Source organism: Schistocerca americana, unplaced genomic scaffold (assembly GCF_021461395.2).
Source record: "Schistocerca americana isolate TAMUIC-IGC-003095 unplaced genomic scaffold, iqSchAmer2.1 HiC_scaffold_13, whole genome shotgun sequence".
NCBI lineage: Eukaryota > Metazoa > Arthropoda > Insecta > Orthoptera > Acrididae > Schistocerca > Schistocerca americana.
In genome coordinates this window covers 20,801,798-20,822,942 of record NW_025725371.1, presented here as the reverse complement: position 1 = coordinate 20,822,942, position 21,145 = coordinate 20,801,798, and the positions used below count along the sequence as shown (strand labels likewise).

The 21,145-nt window shown below is 38.0% G+C and overlaps 1 long non-coding RNA gene across 1 annotated transcript in view; it reads right to left on the bottom strand.

Annotated features, from left to right (window-relative positions):
• Positions 1-20,560, bottom strand: part of LOC124564241 — a 31,767-nt gene extending 11,207 nt beyond the window's left edge. The window contains exons 1-2 of the long non-coding RNA XR_006970528.1: positions 20,496-20,560; positions 3,810-4,034 (exon numbers count right to left, since the gene is read on the bottom strand). This is a non-coding gene — a long non-coding RNA (uncharacterized LOC124564241). The remainder of the gene's footprint in view (positions 1-3,809; positions 4,035-20,495) is intronic.
• Positions 20,561-21,145: the final 585 nt, after the last annotated feature.

Sequence of the window (21,145 nt, the reverse complement as noted above, 5' to 3'; positions counted from 1 at the left end):
AGACCTTCTTTATGCACTTTAGGAAGAGCATACAGTCTCGGTGGTACACTCCTTGGTTAATATCTGGTTTGTCTGTTGTTGTTTGTAAATGTGACAGGAATGGGTATCTCATTCCATAAGCAATGTGTAATCCCTGTTTCTCTAGTGTATTTGTTATTCTGTGTGTATATTAAATTGCGCCATTTCTTTCTGTTAGTTATGTCTGTTAGTTTGTGTTTCTTTGTGTGTTGTAGTGTCTATGGCATTTTTAAGTGTTTGTGTTCTCTGCTTGTTTTCATTTTTCTTTAGTTATATTTTGATTTTGGGGTTGAGTCTTTTGCACTATATGGATTTTATAAACATTGTTTGGCAATTAGTTGTATGGTTGTAATTCTTTTTCATGGTTTTCTTGGCTGAGTGGTATATGTCACAGGGCTGATAATTTTTTATTTTACTGATAGTTGGTTGAAGCATGTGTAATTGTATCTGTGGCTCTTCGCTTTCTGAATATGTCAAATGTTTGCCTACTGCTGTCTCTCTTTATTGTTATATCCACGAAATGTATTTGATTTTGTGTTTCTTTTTCCATGGTGAATTGAATTTATTTATTTATTTATTTTCATGCTGTTTATGTCTGTATGAAGTTTATCTATTTACTCTGTTGGTTCATTCACCCTACAGATTATGACATCCACAGATTTGTTGCTGTTGTTGTGGTCTTCAGTCCAGACACTGGTTTGATGCAGCTCTCCATGCTACTCTATCCTGTGCAAGCTTCTTCATCTCCCAGTACCTACTGCAACCTACATCCTTCTGAATCTGCTAAGTGTGTTCATCTCTTGGTCTCCCTCTACGATTTTTACCCTCCACGCTGCCCTCCAATGCTAAATTTGTGATCCCTTGATGCCTCAGAACATGTCCTACTAACCGATCCCTTCTTCTGGTCAAGTTGTGCCACAAACTCCTCTTCTCCTTAATTCTGTTCAATACTTCATCATTAGTTATGTGATCTACCGATCTAATCTTCAGCATTCTTCTGTAGCACCACATTTCGAAAGCTTCTATTCTCTTCTTGTACAAACTATTTATAAACGACTTCCTGACACTTAAACCAATACTTGATGTTAACGAATTTCTCTTCTTCAGAAATGCTTTCCTTGCCATTGCCAGTCTGCTGATGGTCGAAGTAGAGAAGATATAAAATGTAGTTATTTTGCCCCTCAAATAGCAAAACTCATTTACTACTTTAGTGTCTCACTTCCTAATCTAATTCCTTCAACATAACCCGACTTAATTCAACTACATTCCATTATCCTCGTTTTGCTTTTGTTGATGTTCATCTTATATCCTCCTTTCAAGGCACTGTCCATTCCGTTCAACTGCTCTTCCAAGTCCTTTGAGGTTTGCCGATGTCATTGTAATTCTATCAGAGACAGCAAAGTTTTTATTTCTTCTCCGTGAATTTTAATACCTACTCCGAATTTTTCTTTTGTTTCCTTCACTGCTTGCTCAATATACAGATTGAACAACATCGGGGAGAGGCTACAACCCTGTCTCAATCCCTTCCCAACTACTGCTTCCCTTTCATGTCCCTCGACTCTTATAACTGCCATCTGGTTTCTGTACAAATTGTAAATAGCCTTTCGTTCCCTGTATTTTACCCCTGCCACCTGTACCAGTAAACAATTATGTGTCATTTCCTTATGATGTTTTTATCAAAGAATGTGTTTTCTATGTGGCTGATAAATATGTTTGCCAATGTTTCTGATACTGACGATCACACTGGAAGGCCATCTTTTTGTAAGTAAAATTCCTTTTCAAACTGGAAGTAATTTTTGGATGTGATTGCTTGAAGGGTTTTGGTCTTTTCATTTCTGCCGGTAGTTTGTTAAATGTCAGTAGATTTTCTTCAATTAGTTTTATTGTGTCTGCACTGGGTATCAAGTTGTACATATTCTCTTTGTTGAAAATTATGAGAGGTGCTGTTTGTGATATGTGTAAGTCTTTTATTTGTGTTATGCACTCATTTGTGTGTTTCACTGTTCTGCTGCTCTTCATTTCATATTGCTGTGTTACAATTTTTTCATGTGTTTTGCCACATGGTAGGTAGTGCATTCATCAAGTTGATAATGGCCCTCACTGGAATAAGGGGTTTGTGAACCTCAGGTCAGCCTCAGTGTTGGAGATTTTGGGTTCTATTGTGTGATGTGTTGTTTTTGTTTACCTGTGAGTATGTGTTTGATGTCTTTGAAATTGTTTGTTATGTGTGTCAGGAAATGTGCTGCTGGATTGGATTTCAGTTTTCTGATATTGTTCAAGGAGATGATGATGTGGCGTAACAAGCTTGCTACGCCACACTGGGAAGGGAGCCGAAAGAAAGGCACGCGTACACACACGCCGACCGGCGTCAAGTCTGGAACAGGATAACTATTGAATGGTAGCAAGAAAAGTACGTAGCTGCTTTATACTTAACTTTTATTCTTTGATGAATACAGCGTTCTTCTTGAGACATTTATACGATAACTCTCAAACTAGGTAAGGCTAATGGCGCCTTGCTAGGTCGTAGCCATGGACTCAGCAGAAGGCTATTCTAACTGGCTCTCGGCAAATGAGAGGAAGGCTTCATCCGTATTGTCGCTAGCAATGTCGTCCGTACAACTGGGGCGAGTGCTATATCGTATCTCGAGACCTGCCTTGTGGTGGGGCTAGGTCTGTGATCACACAGTGGCGACACGCGGGTCCGACTTGTACTAAATGGACCGCGACCGATTTAAGCTACCACCTAGCAAGTGTGGTGTCTGGCGGTGACACCACAGATGAAATCTTTGATTTTTTTTCTATATATTGCTCTTCATTGATCAGTACTGTGCTGCTCCCTTTATGAGCTCTACTGACGATGCTTTAATTTAATTTCATTTTATTATCTACCTGTCAATCATTTATACGAATATGATGTTATTAAGGTGTAGCTTTCCTGTTAATTTCTTAGTTGTGTTGTTTTCTGTTTGAAGTTTGTTGGCGACATTTTAATTCTGACAGAGAAAAGGTTTGCTGCTGACATTATAATCCTGTCAGAGGGACCATATGACTCGGAAAAGCAGTTTAACAGGATGGCTACTGTCTTGGAAAGAGATTATAAGATGAACATCAACAAAAGTAAAATGAGGGTAATGGCATGTAGTCAAATTAAATCAGGCAGTACTGAGAGAATCAGATTCAGAAATGAGATACTAAACGAGTGAATGAGTTTTGCTATTTGAGCAGCAAAATAAATGATGCTGGTTAAAGTAGAGAAGACGTGAAGCAGCAAGTGAAAATATGAAGAAAATCACTTCTGAAAAAGAGCACAGGAAGTCTTTTCTGGCTGGAGTAAAGCCTCATATAAATGTGAAACATGTAAAATAAACAGTTCAGATAAGAAAAGAATAGAAGTTTTTGGAATAAGATGGTGCAAAAGAATGCTGTAGATTAGATGGGTAAATCGAATACCCAAGGAGAAAGTAGACAGAAACTGGGGAAGAAAAATATTTATGGCACAACTTGATTAAAAGAAAGGATTTGTCAGTAGGTCCCAACCTGGGACACAAACAAATTGTCAGTTTGTTATTGGAGGGAAGTACGGTGGGTAAAAACTGTACAGGGATACGATGGCTCAAATATGTGGCTGGAAGACAGCAGTTTCCAACTGGAATGTGTCTTCAGGATGTCATACTGATAAGCAGTGGCATTAAAGCACTGTCCCATTCTGTACCACTTCTTGGTATGCTCTATATTTAGGAACACATTGCCAAAATTGCAGGGTAATCTAACAGGTGTAGATCTTTTGTTACCTGAGATTGACGAGCTTTTCTGGAAACTTTTCAAACGGAACTCCAGCGACAACGGAATAATCGAATGTCAGGCAGCGCACACCTGACAATTCGAGGATGCTGCTCACACCCGGTTGCAGCCTCGCAAAAGCCATATTTTCCATTCGAAGCGTGTGAAGTCGCGGCAGCCCGACGAGGTAGGAGAACAGGGCCCCGCCGAGTGTTCTGCAATCTGTCACGTCCAATCTGAAACAAACCACGATTGTGCTGTCGTTTATTTGGGGACAAGCTGGTAGAGAAAATTGTAATGGATTTTACTTCCAGTTGTTGCCAGCAAAACAGAGAATCTTTGATGGAAATCAAAAAATTATGAATATCTTAAAGTAAAAGCAATTAAACTCCAATACAATGTATCGGTTTAGTGCATAAGTTCGTAGCATTTTTCCATAAGTTTAATAAACACAAAAGACACACATAACAGTCTTTAGTCGTCAATAATATGTTCTCCATCACTATTTACAACGTCTGGGGTAACATTTCAGTTCTGCAGCAGTAGAAATCATTTGGTTTTGAGGCAAAGAACTTGTTGAGCCATGTTTGAAGCACATTTTCATCCAGAAATGAATTTCCTTTAAGGTTGTTTGATAGAGAGTAGAAAAGGTGAAAACTGAGGGTGCAAGATCAGATGGGTGTGGTGTGACTTCCCAATCCAATTCCTGTCAGTCTAGCAGAATGCAGGCATGCATTATTGTGGAGCAGCATCACTTGACCCCATCTTCCTGGTCACTGTTCTCAGATTACATCTGCAAGATGTGTCAGTTTTTGACAGTTATCGTCAGCAGTGACTGTTACACCTCGGGGAAGTACACCCCTCCGTTGCCGTTCCACCAGATGCATAAAATTATTTTTTGTGGATGTGCACAGGTCTTTACGCAGGGAGTTGCTGCTTAATTTGGGCTCAGCCTCATTTCTTTTCCTTACGTTATCATAAAGGAACCTTTTCTCACCACTAATCACGATACAGGATAGGAATGGTCAGTGTTGTTCACGAGCCAGTGGACGATAAATAAGCAGAGACGCACATATGGCTACCCACTGATTTTTGTGATTTTGGCTTGGACCATGTGGTATCCATGCAGCCAATTTTTGAACCTTCCCCCCTGCATGCAAATATCATATGATGGTGAAATGATCATAGTTCATCACATTTGGCAGTCCTCAAGAACACCAACCTGGATCATTGTGGATTCAAGCATCTGAATGATCATCATCAAACCCTGAAGGTCTTCCTGAATGTGGAGAGTACTAATAAGAAAATGATACTCTCTAAGGACAGGCATAGGGCAAAATGTGTTCTTGTACTTTCACATATGTATCTCCAACAATATGACAGCTAAAATACTAAACTTGAGGCTATTATGTACAACATAATGCTTGATATTCTGTGCAGTTTTTGGTTGACAATGCATGATGACAAACATCTTATAAGGATTTTATTTTTCAATTACCACTGTTTAGCCGGCCGCAGTGGCCATACGGTTCTAGGCGCTTCAGTCCGGAACCGCGTGACTGCTATGGTCGCAGGTTCGAATCCTGCCTCGGGCATGGATGTGTGTGATGTGCTTAGGTTAGTTAGGTTTAAGTAGTTCTAATTTCTAGGGGACTGATGACCTCAGATGTTAAGTCCCATAGTGCTCAGAGCTATTTGAACCATTTTGAACCATTATTTCTATAACCTTTTCTCGTAAACTACTCGAGCAATAAAAGTGGAATTTCACAGTTTACATCTACATAAGTGCGTGGAACCGATTTTTGTTTAAGGTCGTAGTTGCTTTGAAATTAATTTTTCAGTTTTGTGTTACCAGGGACTGCTCTATATTTCTCAAATTTTAAAGGAGAACTTTTCTCAGAGAAAATATAATGGAAAACTGCTGAGCAGGATTATTCAGTAATCTTAAGAACTACAGCAAATATCAGAATGTTAGCTTTTACAGTTCCTGAGAAAAAGGTACATTATAGCTAAGAAAAGTCAGTTTATGGCAATTGACATTTAAACTTTTTATTTAAATTTTTGACAATATTGGTGTACATCTAGTGACTAATGATGCCCATGTCCTGAATCTTTTTTTTCTTCCTCGTCTTCCTGGAGTAGCAGGCACGTCTCATGCACACATGACTGCCGACTGCAGCATCTCGCTGTGTGTGTTTGTGTGTGTGTGTGTGTGTGTGTGTGTGTGTGTGTGTGTGTGTGGGAGGGGGGGGGGGCGGTTGGGTGGGCCTGTCTGCAACTTACGTGTCGTGTCTTCTTTAAGGCGAATCGCAATCTGTCTTTTTCTACATTGTTGATACTTCAAATTTTGCATTTTTCTTTCTGCTGCCTGAGCTTTCTCCAGTAATGCTTCATCAATGCTTGTGTGCGTCTCGAGTGTGAATGCACCTGGATGGAAGGCCGGTCTCTGCATGCGCTTAACCTTACCTGCATTTCTACTATCGAATGCTAGACAGACGTCACATGAAGGGATGTTCACAACAATTGAGGATACAAATAGTGTTTTTGGACAACGCATCCAAACAAGGTGATTCTAGTTCTCATTTACATTCTGTGTTTTCCCGTGTACACATTTTTTCAGCAGTTCAGGATTGGCTAGATACCTGAAAGTTAGTTTTATAGCATCTAAAACAGCAAGTGGCAAACGATGTTTGTTAGTGTATGGCTTTCCACTGGCTTCTGCCTGAAGATATTTGCATCACTACATGTCACAAAGGGAATGTTGAGGATCACCATCTGTGGAAAGTCTATGAAAGAATTTGCCCACACGACTTGCACATTGTTTCCACACTACGAAGTTACCCCCGATGGGTTTTTTGTAAGTGTGAACTTCCTTCTAATTTCTTGCCTTTCATTTCTTTCTTCAATTAGAGTAGTCTACCCCCCATTCACTTTTGAATATGCCACACACAGTCCAGGTTTTCAAATTTAGTTTTTGTGAGCCATAACAATTGCTCTCTCAAACAGTCTTAAAAGCACTGGAAGGTCCATTACCTAGAAACTTCACATAACTAACACCATATTTTTCAACTGACCTCTGGAATATTAGTTTTGTCCCCGCTGCTTCCATTCCACCACTTAGCCCCAAGTTTCTTGCTGCATACTTTCTTGTGCTCCTGCTGCCACCTTTCTTCTTCACTGCCATCATTGTTCTTTCTTGTGTCACACTGAGAGCAATACTTGCTCATTACTTGGAAGACTAAGATTTTCCCTGTATCTACACTAATGACATGTTACACCACGATGTAGTGTATTGCCCCTTTTCATCCAGGTTTCGTCACAAGAGACTCACAATGTCTTTTTCCCCTTCATTGTTAATGTCTACAGCTTCCTCAATAGCTGCTTTCATATCCTTGCACTCAACTCCAAGAGTACTGAAAAGTGTTCTGTTGTAATCACTGATCCTAGATACTAGTGCAGGCAAGTTCAAAAATGGTTCAAATGGCTCTGAGCACTATGGGACTTAACAGCTGAGGTCATCAGTCGCCTAGAACTTAGAACTACTTAAGCCTAACTAACCTAAGGACATCACACACATCCATGCCCGAGGCAGGATTCGAACCTGCGACCGTAGCAGTTGCGCGGTTCCCGACTGAAGCGCCTAGAACTGCTCGGCCACACCGGCCGGCAGGCAAGTTCATCAAGCCACAAAACAGATTTGTGCCTTCTCTGCCTACACCTAAGCATCTCATGCCACAACTCAATCTTGTATTCACCTCATACATCTTCCCGTGGAGAGCAGAAGTCTTGAACTGAACAGCGTACTTACAAACTTTACACTTTATTATTATCAATTACTTAAAATGCTAATACGGTCACTGTCACCGTACAGCGCCCACAGTTACCATATGCACGTGAAACAATCATATAGGCAAGTATTTCTAAATCCACTGGGAAACTCATCTTTCGCACAGCATCATCATCCTCGATGAACTCTATGACTCTGTCGAAAATTGTACTACACCCTTTGGAATAGCGTCTGCAGCACTGTTATTTAAATTTCCTGTACCTTTTACAGGTGAAATTTGACGTTTCCTCACTTTATTGAATATGCATCCACTAATAGAATGTTGTCTACTCCCGGGGCCTTGTTTCGACTCAGGTCTTTCAGTGCTCTGTCAAACACTTCGTGCAGTATCGTATCTCCCATTTCATCTTCATCAACATCCTCTTCCATTTCCATAATATTGTCCTCACGAACATCGCCCCTGTATAGACCCTCTATATACTCCTTCCACCTTCCTGCTTTCCCTTCTTTGCTTAGAACTGGGTTTCCATCTGAGCTCTTGATATTCATACAAGTCGTTCTCTTTTCTCCAAAGGTATCTTTAATTTTCCTGTAGGCAGTATCTATCTTACCCTTCGTGAGACAAGCCTCTACATCCTTACATTTGTCCTCTAGCCATCCCTGCTTAGCCATTTTGCACTTCCTGTCGATCTCATTTTTGAGACGTTTGTATTCCTTTTTGCCTGCTTCACTTACTGCATTTTTATATTTTCTCCTGTCATCAATTAAATTCAATATTTCTTCTGTTATCCAAGGATTTCTACTAGCCCTCGGCTTTTTACCTACTTGATCCCCTGCTGCCTTCTCTCTGTCATCTCTCAAAGCTACCCATTCTTCTTCTACTGTATTTCTTTCCCCCATTCCTGTCAATTGTTCCCTTATGCTCTCCCTGAAACTCTGTACAACCTCCGGTTCTTTCAGTTTATCCAGGTCCCATCTTAAATTCCCATCTTTTTTGCAGTTTCTTCAGTTTTAATCTACAGTTCATAACCAATAGATTGTGCTCAGAGTCCACATCTGCCCCTGGAAATGTCTTTGAGATTTAGGAACCAGGTTTTAAATTGTGTCTTACCTTTATATAATCTATCTGAAACCTTTTAGTATCTCCAGGGTTCTTCAATGTATACAACCTTCTTTCATGATTCTTGAACCAAGTGTTAGCTATGATTAAGTTATGCTCTGTGAAAAATTCTACCAGGTGGCTTCCTCTTCCATTTCTTAGCCCCAATCCATATTCACCTACTACGTGGAGGAGTACAAGGACAAATTATCGATTTTTCCTTTTTTGTAAGTGAAGTACTCACAGTGAAATGTATTCCTTGGTACTATTTGTGTATAGACATTCTGACAAACATTAATTATAAAGGGCAATCAAAAAGTTCCCATTCGAAGGCCGTACAGTCTGGGATTGCAATCGCGCAAAATGGCTGTGAGCACTGAGGCAATCCTCCCACCTACACACCAAGTCGAAGGCACCTGCTCGGAAGAACACCGTGTCCTGCTACGCAGAGAAGTCCGTAACTGCCTGCCGCACACCTTCGTCCGGCAGGAATTGTCGACCCTTCGGGGACTTTTTTAAGGTACCGCCGGCAGGATAATCGAACAGGGAGAAATTGGGACTGAAGGGCAGGTGCTCGAGTGTCTCCCATTTATCTCTAATGGGTGAAGCCAACCTCCTAGATCAGCTGGCGTCTCGTGTCAAACTGTCACAGGCACGGAAGTTGGTGTACGATTCCTGAACTGTGGTTTTCAACAGATGTGCTGCCCGAAACACATTCTCTGTTCTCTGACTGGTGTTTGTCCTTCAGCAGCTGAGAAAAGAACAGCAGCACATTGGTCCAGTTTGGACACATTTGGTACTAATATTGCCACGGCACACTTTTTCCGCACACGTGTCAGGAAGACACGAATGCCTCACTAAGCTGTCCCTACACATCAGAGCTCATATATCACCGTCGGACATGTGCTGTGTCGCATATACACTACAACAGTGCCCTCGAACAGAAACTTTTTGATAACTTCTTCTGCAGTGACAGTGGTAGCGGAGGTACCTTCCACTGCAAACTATAAGGTGTCTTGCAGATTGCAGATGTAGAAATGACTTTACAGAGATCTGATTTGCTCGAATAGTTTGATTATTGTAAGAAATGTGAAAGTAAGACGAGCTTCTCACTTTGTATCTTCACTCGTCTGGGAAATTACACTGCTTTCCATTAAAACTGCAACATCAGGAATCTGGCCATTAAAACTGCAACATCAAGAATGAAAACAAATACCACTTTTCTTATTGTGGGTCTGCAGTATAGTAAGAACATACACTATTATATTTTAGGTGATTTGAGGGAATACATTTAGTAGGGAGGCGCCACCTCAGGTAACATCAGCGGCTCGACTCTGACCTGGCCGTACATCGAGCTGGCTCAATGAGGAGAAAATGCCGAGTGCTGTAACTTAAACTTTGCACAGTGCAAGAGGAGTCAAAATAAGCTAACACATGTCTAAGCTTATTCGGGAAAACAACAGTCAAAGTTTTTTAGCTACTTTACGTGTGTGTCTTTTAGAGCAAAGTAATCTCAGGTGAAATGGTGTCACAATGGCTAGTGATGCAGCCTCTCAGTTTTGTGCCCCACGTTCAAAACCCAATTACTGCTTTTATTTATTTATTTATTTTATTTATTTTACATTTATCTACCCATGTCCATAGAAGATTACTACATGATGTTTCTTATCAAGTTAAGTATACAAGGGCATTATACTAATTGTAAAATTATGACTGTGTTTCACAATAAGTGTCATGCATTTATTATATAGTATATGTGTGTACAATATTTTCAGGCGTTACAATCCTTTTAAATGCCCACATTCTTATATTTCGTTCTTATATCAGTCCTTATATTAATTCTTATATTTTATTCTTACATATACTCTGTGCCAGAGGTCATCAGTCACAGTGGTGGCACGATATTCTCTCAGCGGCCTGTGGCCAAATTTATGAAACAGACTAGAGGTGCGGAGAACTCACTGGCCACGGCAACAGCTGACCGCCCTCTGGATTGAGGTGATTCGGTTTGCGCATTATGTTGTCAGAAGATGTTCCAGAGACCTCAAAAGTCATGTCACAGGTCAGAAAAGTAAGAAATTAACAGACGTAATCTTGTTATGTACTTGAGGCCACCTCGTACTATTGCGCCAGGTGTCAGGCTTGAACGAGTACCACAAATGTTATCTTGCAATGCTTCTTCCTCCTCTCGACCTCCACATGTTGGTGCGTGTATCTTCAAGTGTGCTCAGAATGGGGACTTTTATGGAAAAATGATGCGGTTTCACTCCTGTGACCACTGTCCTTGTCAGACACACTGCTACCGACACATCTCTCACCGCGTCCACGTCAAGGGAAGCCGCGACGACAATTGCCGTGTCGTGACATTCCAGAGACCTCAAAAGTCATGTCACAGATCAGAAAAGTAAGAAATTAACAGACGTGATCTTGTGCCCCCTACATTGTCCCACTATCCACGTCGTGTACTCGTCCTGCTGCAAATGACCTGTAAACCGACTCGGCAGACGTGATGTGGCTCTACGACCCTGCGAGGCTGAGGAAGCGATAAATCTGTCCTCTCGGACATTATCATTGCAGACATAGTGTAATGGTACTTTGACTTCCGCGCCTCCGCCAATACAAAGATATAATTTACGATCGCGCACGCAGAAGAGAGCTGCGCCAGCGACCGATTTTTATAAATAATTTTGTCCGTCTTTATAGTTTTGCGTAGGTTTTTGTTTTTAAGAACTAATTGAGGACTCTCTCTCTTGTCTTGATACGAAAGACGTGTATTTTTCAGCGATGTGTTGAATGTGCTTTTGGGTGGAAATTAAAATTAAAATTACATTACAAAGCGAGGTTGTTTCAATAGTGATTCGAGGGAGTTATCATCAAATTTGTAAACTGATCATGACAGTGGCAACTTGAAGAAGTTTTCAACAGACGGAGAAAAGTGAAAGACGGGTCGTCCTACAAGAGAAATTAGGAGGACAGCCATGAAGACTACATTGTAATTAATACTGCGTGTCTAACAAGATTATAAGGTAAATTTCAATTAGTTTCTGATGCTATTTCCGTACAGTCGCTTTTTGTAGTGTTGCCGACCCGGTCTGCTATGCACGGTCAAATTACAGCACGATCTCAATCAATAATACGAAGTCCGCCCTATCCGTAACTGAAACCACCAAAATTCCAAACCCAATCAGATTTTCTATTTTCTATTTTTCACGGCAGAACCCCGAGGAGAAGGGTACACTACAATTGGCGTCTTGGTGACAGGACTTGCTATCTTCACATTTGATACAAGTGCAGTTATTATAAATTTTGGACATTTTATCTAATTTTAACCACTTAATAGCATCAGAAAATGAATTTGGACTAAGTCCCGTTCATTTCAATTGTAATGTTACATGCATGAAATTTACAACAATATTGGTTTCCCTGTTATTAATTTGTGTTAATTTTCATTTTGATGCTGAGGAAATTAATTTGGTAAAAAAAAAAAAAAAAAAAAAAAAAAAGAAAGGAAAAGGGTAACGTTCCATAAAATAATTTGCACGGACGCGAAAGAAAAATTTTGGATTGAAAACTGTATATTTGACGCTACATTTGCATCATAAGAGTGAAGAAAAAAAAAATTGGTGAGTACAGAAATTTACATTTTTTCCAGTTTCAAGCAGCCATCTGTACTCCCTTTATTCCGATCCATTTATTTCGAAATTATTTTTTCAAATTGTAGTTAAAATTGATTTACTACTATTATTGCAAAGGATAAGTGAAGAGCATATTCACAGTCATTTATTTGTGAGATGGAAATTTCAGTACCAGTTTAATAATTTAATTTCTAATTAGAAATCATATAGAAATATCCATTTCCATAAGAGAAATTTCAGATTTCAACATATCATATTTAAATTTTTTTTTTTTTTTTTTTGCCACTGGAAAATTTTATTTGCAATTAATTACGAAAATCGCAAGATGGACGCTAGACGCGTAGAAATTGTTCCCGCGGACGAGCTTAGTGAAAGTGACACATTGCAAAACATGTCCGACAGTCAAATGAAAATTGAACATAATCGTGAGGATGTTCAAGACATAATTTTACCGGTTCGATTAAGACAACAACCCCTATATTTAAAGATATACAGGCGAATGGAGAGTGAGTACTACGCGACAAAACATGACATTCACAATGTCAACTTCAGAACCAGACATCAATCAGTCACGAAAAAATGACGAAACTAAGACACAGGACTCTGACATGCTCAACCAGATTCTGAAGTTACTTGGTGACCAAAACAGAAAACTGACACTTTAGACAAAAGATTTAATGCTTTAGACGACAATTTAAAACGTGACATTGGGAAATTTGACACTAAATTCGATGAACTGACACGGGACATAAAACAAAATTCTGAAAAACAATCGAGACAAATTGCCGACTTGACAGAAACCAGCAGTAGTCTTGAAAGGAAATTTACTGACTTATCAGACAAGGTTACGAGACAATAAAAGGTATTTGTGGAATTCAGTGACGAGACAAAAACAGACTTACAATGATGTAATGAGAAATTGTTAACAGTAGTTTTTGAACAACAGAAAACCAGTACCCAAGTTGACGAATTACGACAGTCACACAATTCCGTAAAAACAAACCAAGAACACTTAGACCTGACGATTACAGACAGATTAAATGATGTAACATTGGAGCAGAAATCCTTACAGGAAAATTTAGAAGAACTTGAAGACAGAGCAGATGTAGCATCTTTAAAGAATGGCACAACTCTAGCAGAGAAACTTGTACATGAATGCAAATTATGTGATGATTATTTAGATGAGAAGTGTGAGACAATGACACAGATCATTTTAGATAAGACAAAGGAACAAGTAAAGGGAGAAACAGATAATATTCAGAAAGAGGTACGTAAACTTAAAGAAAATGTAATACCAAGTTCGTCAGTGATACCAAAACCCATAACAGGCAACCAAAACATAAATGAGAATCATAATAATGCTAGACCCAGCACACAGCCGAAAATAGAATTACCAATGAGTGATACAAATCCCAATGAACCATTTTCAATGCTACCACAAGATCAAAATTACTATCAGACATCACCACATACTATGCACAGGTTGACACAAAATGCAGGACCCATAATACCATCGGGAGTAGCTGATGAAACATTAGTACGACATGGATACTTTCAGACATTTTCATGTGATGAGAAAGACAAAGTGCATCCGATTGTTTTCATCCGCTCTTTTGATGGTATTTTCCTGAGACATTGGTTAGAAGCCAATAAAATTCGATATGTTACAAATTTGTTACGTGGAAGAGCAGCTAAGTGGGGAGCAGCAATGAAAAGACGATGTTAAACATTTGAACAGTTTGAACAAGCATTTCTTGAGGAATTCTGGTCGATCACAGAACAGCAAAGTTTAAAACGAGAAGTATACAATCCAGAAATTTACAACCCGAAGAAAGAGACTTTACGTCAATACTTCGAACGCTACCTAGACAAAACATTATATTGGACAAAACCAGCAAATTTACCAGATATAATTAGAACACTTAAAAGCCACTTACCATTTCCTTACCGTGATAAATTAATAGGAGTGTCCGAGGACAACATAAAGAATTTTTTTAGTTATGTTGATGAGATAGATGTTGTTTGCAGAGATGAGATCAGGAATTTCAATCAATTGTATCCGATCCATCCAAGCAATTCGCGTACGCACAACAGAAATGACAGAGGCTATTGGAATCCGCCTCTGACACCACAACAAAACACTCAAAGAAACAATTCGCACTACACTAGGACAAATCCATTCAATATTAGGAGAAGCAACTCGCAGCATTGGCAAGGAAACAGTAATTATTACTATAATGGTTATCCGAACAGTAATTACAATCAGAACAATAACAGTTATATTCAAAACAACAACAACAGAAGAAGGAACCAAAATCATAGAGATCAAAGAAGAGAGGATAACAGGTACCATCCAGGATATTTTCAGAGAAACAACATCCAAACATGTATTGCAGGAATAACAGTAATGACAATACCAGTTACAGTCATGGGCGAAATAATGTATGGGGAAATCACAATGGACCACCGCCACGACACATGCAATACAGCAACCCTCAATTCCTACCTAACGAAACTCCCAATGCGACGCGAGGTAATGTCAACAACCAAACAGCTGATACTTGGGTGACGCGTGACAGAAATGTAAATATTATTGAGTTGGGCAATGAACCCAACCCGCAACAACAACCGAATTTCCCGGAAAACGAACGACGACCGAGCTAAGCGCTCGAGTTACGGTCGATAGGGAGCAGAGCGCAACGGAACCGACGATTTGTTTTCTCCGATATGAGGACAGTAAGAAAATAGAAAAAGAATTATATCAGGATGTAGATTTTAATAGTACCAGTAAGACGAAGAAGATTATTCAGGCTATAACACGAGTTATGATTGGTAGTTATGAAGTGGAAGTAATGTTAGATACAGGAGCAGCAGCAAGTGTTATTTCAATGTCCTTATATAATGAACTCAAACAAATAATAAACATACAAACATTGCCAGTACAGAATTGTCACATTATAAGTGCCACCGGTAACAAATCAAAGAATGTGAAATTTCAAGCGCTAATTAACTTCACATTTTCATATATACCACTCAATTACAGTTTTCTGGAAGTAGACAAATTAGTTATGCACTGCATATTAGGAATTGACTTTTTGAATGAATATCAAGCAATCATAGATTTAGGAAAAGGGAAATGTCATTTAACCGTAAACCAACAACAACTGACAATAGAGTTAACATAGGGTAAAAACTTAAACAGTAAACAAGGTAAATTTGAACAGTTACATTTTATGTATCCAACAGCAACAAACATATGTGATTTAACTTTTAATGAAGCTGTATCTCAGGGAATTAAACCTAATGATTTATATGAGAAATGCACAGAATCTGAATATCTTACGAAGGAACAACAACTTGAATTACTTGAAGTTTTGCAGCAATTTGCTGAGGTATTTGTGGAGAAACCTGGAATTATTAGAGGCCATACTTATGAGATGGATGTTAAACCACACAAAACATACTGTAGAACATATTATAATATTCCTTGGTCAAAGAAACCCGCAGTTTTGAAAAAGATTGAAAAAATGCAAGCTTGGGGTATCATTGAAAGGTCACATTCACCATATTGCAATCCGATACTAGCAGTTAATAAAGAGGATGGTAGTGTAAGGTTAGTGCTGGACACACGAGAAATTAACAAAGTTATAATCCCAATCAACACACGAACTATAAATTTGGAAGAACAACTTTTAAAATTTCATAATGTACAGTATTTAACCAATATCGACCTCCGCTCATCATTTTGGCAGGTGAACCTCCATAAAAGCAGTCGTAAATGAGGGACGTAGTTATCAATTTTGTGTTCTACCTTTTGGTCTACGAGTGAGTGCTGGAGTATTTATTGAAGCCTTAGATGCTGTTCTTGGACCACAATAGTTATCGCAAATCACAGTTTATGTTGACGACATTGTCATTGCCACCACTACTTGGGAAGAACATGTAAATCTTTTGAAGCAACTTCTGACTAAATTTTCTGACGCAGGTGTCACTATCAATTTATCAAAGACGAAATTAGGGAGGAGAGAAATCAAATTCCTTGGTCACATCATATCAACTGAAGGCATTTATCCAGACTCAAGAAAAATTGATGCAATAAAGAATTTTCCATCCCCACAGAATCGTAAACAACTCAAAGCCTTTCTTGGTCCATCTTCATTCTTCAGAAAATTTGTACCCTACCACCTTCTTAACAGTCCACATCTTCTATCTTTACTCAAAAGAAATAATATTTGGAAATGGACAGAGTTCTGTCAGACAGATTTTGAAGCGATTAAGAATGCTTTAGTTAATGCACCATTGTTATGTCATCCTGACATGATGTCAGACTTTTGCCTAGTAACAGATGCAAGTTCCTATGGGCTCAGAGCATTTTTATTCCAAATTCATGTAGAAGATGAACAAACAGTCATCAAACCTATAAGTTTTGCTAGCCCCACGCTCACTGAATGCGAAAAGTCATATTCAGTGACTGAGCGCAAAACACTTGCCATAGTATGGGCATTTCGCAAGTTTCGCTACTTTCTATGGGGAAAACGTACTAAGCTTTATACTGATCATCAAGCTCTTTCTTTCCTGCTATCATGCAAGTTATTACATTCACGTCTTGCACGCTGGTGTGCATCACTACAAGAATATGATTTTGATATTATATATATAAAAGGAGAATCCAACAATATAGCCGATGCTCTATCTTGTTTGCCACAAGGCCTAAAAGAATTTTCAGATGTGACAGAACAAACATCAGATTTCAAAATTTTACTCATGTATGATGGCACATTTGCACCTTACTACAAAAACATGTGCAGGAAGTTAGCCATATTGCAGGACAATGATACCAGGTGGATCCAGATAAAGAATAAATTACGTGCAGGAACGGACCCACATCTTGAAAAATATTACACATTACACAAAGAAGTATTACTTCACCGACGAAACCCTGAATCACAGCATTGGTGTGTTTGCTTACCTGAAGCTCATGTTGATGATTTTATTTTATTTACACACAGAACTTGGGGACACTATGGTGTAACGAAATGTACAGATAAAATTATACAATATTGCTATTTTCCAAATTTAAGGCGAAGAGTATTGAGTAATATTAGGAAATGCATCATATGTCAGAAAGCCAAATATTCTAATCACACAAGCATGAATGAATTGCACCCAAATCATACCTAAGAGGCCATTACAGCTAATTCTTTGAGATATTGCAGGACCCTATCCACATGCACGTGGAGGAATAAAATACATCCTTGCTGTGTTAGATGTTTTCACAAAGTATTTAAAATTATATGCTTTATGTTCAGTTTCTACCACTGCTATTACCAGACGTCTATTAACAGATTATTTTGTAAGAATAGGAAAACCTGAAGTTATGATCACGGATAAAGCAGCATATTTTACCAGTTTAAAATGGAAGACTTTTATTGAAGAACAGAATGTTAAACATATTTTAATTTCAAGATTTCACGCAGCAGGAAACCCAGTAGAAAGAACATTTTGAGAATTTGGACAGTTTATGAGAACACGGACACCAGAGAAGCACACAAAATGGGTAGAATACCTAGCACCATTTGAACAAATAGTGAACAATTTAACTCACATTTCTACTGGATACACACCAACTGAATTAATTATGGATAAAACAGAAAGAAATTAATGGGCAGACCCTCTACCTAAATTTACAGCAACAACAAATCATGTTAGTTTAGAAGAAAAGGTAAGACAAGCTTACACAACATTATGTGACAAAGCTAAGGAAAGAAAGCAGAAATATGACAGAGGTGTCAGGAAAGCACAAACATTTCAAGTTGATCAGTTAGTTTTACTAAGAACACATCCTAAACCCACAAAACTGAAACATTTAAACAGGAAATGGCAGATCTTATACTCTGGACCATACCGAATTGCAAATATTCCACACCCTGGCTGTTATTCATTAGAATATCCATTAACACATAAACCCAGAGGTCTACATCCACACAGACATTTGAAAAAATACATACAGTAAAATGTTAGCTAATGAGAAGAAGATAATTAATATGATATACAGTTATGATGAGCCTACATTTAAGTTATACAGATACTTACAATCTAATGAATGCAGGTAAGTCTAGAAAGCAATGTGAACCATCCAATAGCTAATAAGATATTTGGTTATAAGAGGAGTTGCTATTGAGGCATATACACATTAGAGGAGGCATATACACATTAGAGGAGGCAGAGAACTGAACAGAATTATTTTCTTTAGGAGGCATGTGATAATAGTAATGTTGATATGAGTGATGTGAGTGACTGAATGAGATGAGTGAATGTAATTTTAGTTTAGTAAGAGGATAAATAGTAATATGGAGAGAGGTAAATGGAATATAAGATGAGAAAAGGGTATTATTATTATTATTATTATTATTATTATTATTGTTGTTGAAGTAAAAAAAGGAAATGATGATGAATAAGAGGAAAATATATATATATATATAATGCTGAGGAATAAATATATGTTATTTTGTGAAGAATGAATAATGGATAGGTGAGAATGTTATGAGTAATTGAGAATATGTTGAGCGGGGAGAAACTAGATTTGAACGCTATATCACATGTACTCATGGAATACAGAATGAAAGTAGTGGAAAGAATACTATTTATTGAAAGATTGGTATGCCTGAGATAATAACTTATGTGATGTCTTATATATTCTTATAACTAAAGGTGAAAGTATAGATTTATGTGGAAAGAATTATTTACAGCAGCCACTGTTGGAAATATACCAGTAGATTTAAATCTATAACACTTTAACACTAATCTAATGGGAACTTGTAATGAAATTTTTGGAGTTATGTAGGCTTGACACTTCAGATTGGAAGAATTATTTAAGAGAACATATTTAGCAGTCATCTAATGACATAATTAAAGCTCATCTACTGAACTGAACTAATGCACCATTAAATAGAAAGGAGAATAAGGAGAAAACAAAACGTCAGTCCTGTGTTGCGGCTCATACTCTCATCCCTCCCTTAGAAAAATTTATACATGTTGATGAAATATTTGACATTATATAATTCGTGATTATCTGACAGTATGGAGAGACATACACACATATTTATTTATGAATAGAATTTTACAGGTACCACAAGGTAAATACAGAATGGATATACAGCATGGAACGCAGCAGCAATTATCTAAGAAGATTTATTTATTTATTAAGTAAAACATTTATTTATATTGGTTGATACTCATGAAAGGAAGGAGATGAACTACACAAACTTTATAGGAATATGAGTGAGTGACTTGAACTATATATATATATATATATATATATATATATATATATATATATATATATATATATATATACACACACACACACACACACACACACACACACACACACACACACACACACACACTTACCACACTGATGTACATACTTTTAGGATCCTAAGATATTTAGAGGGGCACCGCTCTTAGAAATGGTAATAGAGGAATACCACTCTTAGAAACAGCAATAGTGGGGATACCACACTTAGAAACGGTATTAGGTATAGGAACTTTTACATTATATTAAGTTAACATGTATTTTATTTATCATATTTTATTTTGTGTAGTCCACTGTAGGAGATGACTTTACTAGTATTTATGAAGTAGTTAGCAATCATCCCATGAACCTATCCTCCTACAGAGGGCTGTCTTGAAGCTTGAAATATGTGTAAATTTTATTCCAGGAGGCAAGATGAATTTTAAGTTGAATATTCTAGCGAGTTGCCACAATTATCTTCAAATGTTGCAAGTGTAACGAAAGGGAAAAAAAAGGAAAGAAAAGAAAAAAAGAATGAGCTAACAAATAAAATAAATAAAATGTATATTTAAATCTGAATGTAATTCACATGTCAGCACAATGATATTGAATGTAACGTAAAAATTTACTATATTTTTCATTTAATTCTGTATATGTGCTATATGACAACAATGTAACTATCTCATGTAATGATTAATTGTAAATATTTGTATATTTATGTACTTACTATATCAAGAAATGTATTTTAAGTAGATGTTAATGAGCTGCAAAGGACTTGTGCATGTAGCACATGATTCATATAAATGGAACTGAAAATGCAAAGAAGAAACCAACGTGATGGAACACTGGTCAAGCAATATTTACGTAATGTCAATATACCTTGAAGTGTATGGTGTAGTGGAAGCCGGCAGGTCTTCAGGTTGGTGTAAAAGACAAGCTCATCACCTGTCTTAGGCAGTGAGGTGTTTCCTATGCCCTCATTGACCATTTATACCCCGGTAGACGCCACCAAAATTTGACTGCTGGAGATCACAATTTCGTGTTGACACATTGAACAAACTTTGGATTTTCTTCAAGTCACACGCAAGAGATCCAGGCAGTACACACACACTCAGAATCTGATACTACGTTTAAAGACATTGGAGCAATATAATAGAAACATCTATTGTTCGAATTAATTCCATTCTAAACACGAATCATGTGAACTGAATTCAAACACTGTGCTAAGCAACGATAATACGCTGCAATTCAAAGACATTAATGTTACGACTCCTAAAGAAGATACACACCAAAAAGACTGTATACAAAGACTGATATGCAAAGAGCATTGTGCTCAGAAATATTTTTTGTAATATGTAAATTTCTTATTTTCTCATATATATGTATCTATGTAAATTTTCTATACTGCCACGCTCGCTTGCGGAGCGTGTCAGTAGAGGAGGCATTGTAATGGTACTTTGACTTCCGCGCCTCCGCCAATACAAAGATCGCACACGCAGAAGAGCGCTGCGCCAGCGACCGATTTTTAT